The sequence below is a fragment of the Beta vulgaris genome, chromosome 7, assembly GCF_026745355.1.
Source record: "Beta vulgaris subsp. vulgaris cultivar EL10 chromosome 7, EL10.2, whole genome shotgun sequence".
NCBI lineage: Eukaryota > Viridiplantae > Streptophyta > Magnoliopsida > Caryophyllales > Amaranthaceae > Beta > Beta vulgaris.
In genome coordinates, this window is record NC_079208.1 from 21796664 (window position 1) to 21803475 (window position 6812).

Sequence of the window (6812 nt, forward strand, 5' to 3'; positions counted from 1 at the left end):
GGAGAAAGAGGCTACTTGGGAAAAAGAATCTGATATGCGGGATCGATATCCACAATTATTCCAATAAGGTAAATATTTCAAGTTTCGAGGACGAAACTTCTTTTAAGAGGGGTAGAATGTAATAGCCCTAAGAAGCCCTAACTCAAAACCCTGATTATGTGCTAAAGCATGAGATCGTATTAAAGTAACTACAGAGCAGTCTAACTGTGTATTTCCTATGATATTATGTTTAATTAGTTAACTTATATGTTTTACGTAAGTTAATTGACTACTTCATATAGAGTTATAGGATTTTAAGGTTCTAGGTGGAAGATAGTTACTTGAAACTATCAGTTATGCTAAGTTTCATTTGGTTGTAGTGCTTAAAGTAGATTAGAATACTCTCCAACACCATACGAGGGCAAAAGTAGGTAAGATCTACCATTCTTATTGGATAAGAAGACTTTGGAAACCAATAGATAAGTTGAAAAGTCCTTGAGAGCCTTAAACATTAAGATTGTGAAAATCGTATGAGATTGTTTTATCGGGTAACGATACCTTCCAGTTAAAGAGCCTTTCGGGATTGAATCCGAGCTCAGAACCTAACCAAACTTGATATATGACATGCTTAAGATGTCTTAAGGTTAAAATGGTCATTTAAGCCCAAGAATTACGTGGCTTAAAAAGGTAAATTGCTTACATAGTAAAACCTGGCCAGCTGGAATTACAGCTCAGACCTATCCTCAAAGAAAGCTGCTTAGCAGCTACTCAAGTGTCGATCTCTCAAAGCCCTTTGATGCATGATAGCCAACACCAAAGGCTAACACCTCAAGCAAGAACACCCAGAAACTCCAAGAAACCGACGTTGCCCAGATCACTTTCCCTCCTCCTTGGTACCGCCAGAACAGGCTATAAAAGGCTGTTCTGGGTTTTCGTCTCCTTTCTCATATTTTCTCCTCTTTGACACCCACTTTTCTCTACATAGAACTCTTCTAAACATCCATACAGAGTTGTCAACCTTTGGTTCCAACCTTTAGACCATAAAATCATATAGAAAACCTTGTTCAAAGATCACATAAGTTGCTGTAAGTTCAACAGTTTACATCTCTTGTATTTAAGCTTAGTTTTTCATATCTATAAGCTTGTTGAAACTAATCTTTAGCATTTTATAATTCAGGGGAAGCTGTAGGAGTAGTTAACCAAGTGGATTAAGGAATTTCGTGAGCTTTAAGCATCCTTAGCTAAGGTACACACTTAGTTTGGTTTAACCTAGAGATTTTCCACTCTTATAGTTAAGTGATTGTTTCTTTCTTGTGTAAAGCATGTTTATGAAATGAATTTATGTATGATATGTGTATTATTATGTGTATATTGAGTATATTACATAAGTATAACATGCTAAGGTTCTTTAGAGATGTTTCAATTGACTTAAACAACACTTATACACTAAGTCGTTACGATTATGCTTCTAAATGGGATGTGCTTAGTACATGAACTTATATAGTAATTGATAATTGGTAATCTCTTGATGAAATAGATGTTGAGTATTATTTAATCCCTAAGACATAATTGGTTAAGTTCTATCAAAGTTATTATGTTAAAAACTAGTTTTAAGTATGAAAACCCTAAATCTTCTCAACTATCAAAGTAAGGGTAATTGAAAGGAGTTGATAAGAGTTATGAGTATTAAGGATGAGTTGATAAGGATTTTGAGTATTGAGGTTTAAAGTATAAACCATTAAATATCTTATTTTATAAATATGAAAGTGAGGCATGAATAGGCACCCCGAGTTAGGGCGGGTAGAAGTCCCTAGTTGTTGCCTTCCAGGAGGGGCTAATCCTGGCGTTATAGGACATGTCCGGGTAAGTCTTGCAAGCATAACAATAAAAGGCTGGGTGACGACCCTCACTAGTTTGGAGACAGCTGGTACTGCGTGGTACCCCTCTCCACTCGCGTTCATGCCAAACGATTGATTTTGTGAAACCATAGTAACTAAGTTAAGGGTGATTATCTGTTATTATAACTATGTGTTAGTTTTCAAAATACACCTAAACTTGTATTTTCTATTATACAGTGTGTACTCAGCTTTGCTGATTGTTTTGTCATTTCTGTGGCCTGTCACTCGGTGGGTGGCAGAGTTTGATTTTGATGCAGGTTGGTACGAGGATATGTGATGAAGGTGTTTACTTTTGTAATAGACTTTCAATAATGTAAATTAAGTAATGACATCTATATACATATGTTTACATAGTTAAGCAAGTGATAGACTACTGAACTTTAGTTAGTTTTTGGTGTATGTAACCTAAGAGCTCTTATGAGGACAGCTTTGTATGCATTAAGTAATGTATAAAGTATGTTTTTGAGGTAATTCGATATTCTCTTCCTTATAATTTGAGAATGTCATGGTAATAGTCCAAATCTTAGTGTGATAACGCTTCCGTTGTGATTAAACGATGTTGATTAAGATTAGTGGAGGTTTGGGCTGTTACAATAAGATAGGCATGTTATTATTTAGTTTCTTATCTTGTTAACTATTTGTTTTCCAATCTGTATTAGGATAGGATGTAGTCTATCTAACGCAATTTATTATATTGTGAATAACTTATCTAAAGAATTCAATCTTGATAATTGTTTTGCTTGTGAGCTAAATGAATCAAACCATTAAAGACTTTCAGGAGTGATATGTGTTTACTGTCACAGAACTTAAATTCAGGAGTGAACTTGAGGGTGTTTAGATTCTTCTTCTCAAGATCAAGAGTGTTCTTGAATATGGAAGTATCAAAAGTGTTTCAATTAATTCAAGATTTCGATTCTTCGATTAAGAAAGATCAAGATTCACATTCATAGTTGGTTATCAAGGTTTTTTGGTTTAGTAATCATATTAAGAATGATGCGGATGCAAAATCACTTGTTCTACATGAGCCTATTGACTTGGTTTTAGAGAACATGGGGTTCAATCTTAATGGAAGAAACCAACCCTTGTCTTGTGTAGTGACTTGGCTCGAGTAAAGCATGGAAGTAAAGAAGGAGTCCTAGTTCAAAAAGAACATGGTTATCACATAGAATCCATGTTATGTTTGGGTTTGCGATTGGTTGTTACATAGAATCCTATTTTTGTTAGGATTTGCTATATTAGTTATTATTTTACTTAGGTTGTTAAAAATTATAGGTTAGCTATGATTTAAGATAGGGGTGTGATTAGCTAGTTTCTTATCTCTTTAAGTAATTATTTTCAAAGTTGTATCAGGATAGGATGTAGCCTATCTAACGCGATTCATTATGTTGTTAATAAGATATCTACATTTTTGTTTAAAGAATAGAATCTTGATGAATGTTTTGCTTGTGAGCTAAATTAATCAAACCATTAAAGACTTTTTAGGTGTGATAAGTGTTTAGTGTCAAAGAACTGAAATTCAGGAGTGAACTTGAGGGTGTTTAGATTCTTCTTCTTAAGATCAGGAGTGTTCTTGAATCAAGAAATATCAAAGGTGTTCAAATAATTCAAGATTTTTAATCTCGGATTAAGAAAGTTTAAGATTCACATTCATAGTTGCTTATCAAGACTTTTTGGCTTAGTAATCATCTTAAGAATGTTACGGATGCAAAAGCACTTATTCTACACGAGCCTATTGACTTGGTTATGGATAACAGGAGGTTCAATCTTAACAGAAGAAACCAAGTTATGGCATGTGTAGTGACTTGGCTCGAGAAAAACATTAAAGTAAAGAAGGAGTCCTAGTTCAAGAAGAACATGGTTATCACATAGAATCCATGTTATGTTTAGGTTTGCGATTGGTTGTTACATAGAATCCTATTTTTGTTAGGATTTGCTATATTAGTTATTATTTTACTTAGTTTGTTAAAAATTATAGTTTAGCTAGGATTTAAGATAGGCGTGTGATTAGTTAGTTTCTTATCTTGTTAAGTAATTGTTTTCAAAGTTGTATTAGGATAGGATGTAGCCTATCTAACGCGATTCATTATGTTGTTAATAGATATCTCATTTTTATTTACAGAATTGAATCTTGATGATTGTTTTGCTTGTGAGTTAAACTAATCAAACCATTAAAGACTTTTCAGGAGTGATAAGTGTTTAGTGTCAAAGAACTTAAATTCAGGAGTGAATTTGAGAGTGTTTAGATTCTTCTTCTCAAGATCAGGAGTGGTCTTGAATCAAAAAATCTCAAAGGTGCTTCAATTAAATCAAGATTTCGATTCTTGGATTAAGAAAGATCAATATTCACATTCATAATTGGTTATCAAGCTTTTTTGGATCACTAATCAAATTAAGAATGATTCGGATTCAAAAGCACTTCTCCTACATGAGCCTATTGACTTGGTTATGAAGAACATGGGGTTCAATCATAATGGAAGAAAACAACCTTTGGCATGTGTAGTGACTTCGCTCGAGGAAAGCATTGGAGTAAAGAAGGAGTCCTAGCTCAAGAAGGACTTGGTTGTCACATAAAATCCATGTTATGTTTCGATTTGTGATTGGTTGTTACATAGAATCCTAGTTTTGTTAGGATTTGCTATAGTAGTTATTATTTTACTTAGGTTGTGAAAAATTATAGTTTAGCTATGATTTAAGATAGGCGTGTGATTAGCTAGTTTCTTATCTTGTTAAGTTATTGTTTTCAAAGTTGTATTAGGATAGGATGTAGCCTATCTAACGTGATTCATTATGTTGTTAATAAGATATCTACATTTTTGTTAAAAGAATAGAATCTTGATGAATGTTTTCCTTGTGAGCTAAATTAATCAAACCATTAAAGACTTTTCTGGTGTGATAAGTGTTTAGTGTCAAAGAACTGAAATTAAGGAGTGAACTTGAGGGTGTTTAGATTCTTCTTCTAAAGATCAGGAGTGTTCTTGAATCAAGAAATATCAAAGGTGTTCAAATAAATTCAAGATTTTAATTCTCGGATTAAGAAAGTTTAAGATTCACATTCATAGTTGCTTATCAAGACTTTTTGGTTTAGTAATCATCTTAAGAATGTTACGGATGCAAAAGCACTTATTCTACATGAGCCTATTGACTTGGTTATAGAGAACATGAGGTTCAATCTTAATGGAAGAAACCAAGTTTTGGCATATGTAGTGACTTGGCTCGAGAAAAACATGGAAGTAAAGAAGGAGTCCTACTTCAAGAAGGACTTAGTTGTCACATAAAATCTTAGTTCTGTTTGGATTTGCTATTGGTTGTTACATAGAATCCTATTTTTGCTAGGATTTGCTATAGTAGTTATTATTTTACTTAGGTTGTTCAAAATTATAGTTTAGCTAGAATATGATAGGCATGTTTTATTTAGTTTCTTATCTTGTTAACATTTGTTTTCCAATCTGTATTAGGATAGGATGTAGTCTATCTAACGCATTTATTATATTGTGAATAACTTATCTAAAGAATTCAATCTTGATAATTGTTTTGCTTGTGAGCTAAATAATCAAACCATTAAAGACTTTTCAGGAGTGATATGTGTTTACTGTCAAGAACTTAAATTCAGGAGTGAACTTGAGGGTGTTTAGATTCTTCTTCTCAAGATCAAGGTGTTCTTGAATTGGAAGTATCAAAGGTGTTTCAATTAATTCAAGATTTCGATTCTTGATTAAGAAAGATCAAGATTCACATTCATAGTTGGTTATCAAGGGTTTTTGGTTTAGTAATCATATTAAGAATGATGAGGATGCAAAATCACTTGTTCTACATGAGCCTATTGACTTGGTTTTGAGAACATGGGGTTCAATCTTAATGGAAGAAACCAACCTTGTCTTGTGTAGTGACTTGGCTCGAGTAAAGCATGGAAGTAAAGAAGGAGTCCTAGTTCAAAAGAGAACATGGTTATCACATAGAATCCATGTTATGTTTGGGTTTGCGATTGGTTGTTACATAGAATCCTATTTTTGTTAGGATTTGCTATATTAGTTATTATTTTACTTAGGTTGTTAAAAATTATAGTTAGCTATGATTTAAGATAGGGTGTGATTAGTTAGTTTCTTATCTTTTAAGTAATTATTTTCAAAGTTGTATAGGATAGGATGTAGCCTATCTAACGCGATTCATTATGTTGTTAATAAGATATCTACATTTTGTTTAAAGAATAGAATCTTGATGAAGTTTTGCTTGTGAGCTAAATTAATCAAACCATTAAAGACTTTTAGGTGTGATAAGTGTTTAGTGTCAAAGAACTTAAATTCAGGAGTGAACTTGAGGGTGTTTAGATTCTTCTTCTTAAGATCAGGAGTGTTCTTGAATCAAGAAATATCAAAGGTGTTCAAATAAATTCAAGATTTTAATCTGGATTAAGAAAGTTTAAGATTCACATTCATAGTTGCTTATCAAGACTTTTTGGTTAGTAATCATCTTAAGAATGTACGGATGCAAAAGCACTTATTCTACACAGCCTATTGACTTGGTTATGGAACAGGAGGTTCAATCTTAATGAAGAAACCAATTTTGGCATGTGTAGTGACTTGGCTCGAGAGAAACATAAGTAAAGAAGGAGTCCTAGTTCAAGAAGAACATGGTTATCACATAGAATCCATGTTATGTTTGGTTTGCGATTGGTTGTTACATAGAATCCTATTTTTGTTAGGATTTGCATATTAGTTATTATTTTACTTAGTTGTTAAAATTATAGTTTAGCTAGGATTTAAGATAGGCGTGTGATTAGTTAGTTTCTTATCTTGTTAAGTAATTGTTTTCAAAGTTGTATTAGGATAGGATGTAGCCTATCTAACGCGATTCATTATGTTGTTAATAAGATATCTCCATTTTTATTTACAGAATTGAATCTTGATGATTGTTTTGCTTGTGAGTTAAACTAATCAA

At 32.7% G+C, this 6812-nt stretch overlaps 1 long non-coding RNA gene across 1 annotated transcript; it reads left to right on the forward strand.

Annotated features, from left to right (window-relative positions):
* Positions 1-1171: 1171 nt before the first annotated feature.
* LOC130589594 (uncharacterized) lies at positions 1172-2348 on the forward strand. Its single transcript, XR_008967137.1, has 2 exons — positions 1172-1225; positions 2117-2348. It is a non-coding gene; the product is annotated as an uncharacterized LOC130589594 (long non-coding RNA).
* Positions 2349-6812: the final 4464 nt, after the last annotated feature.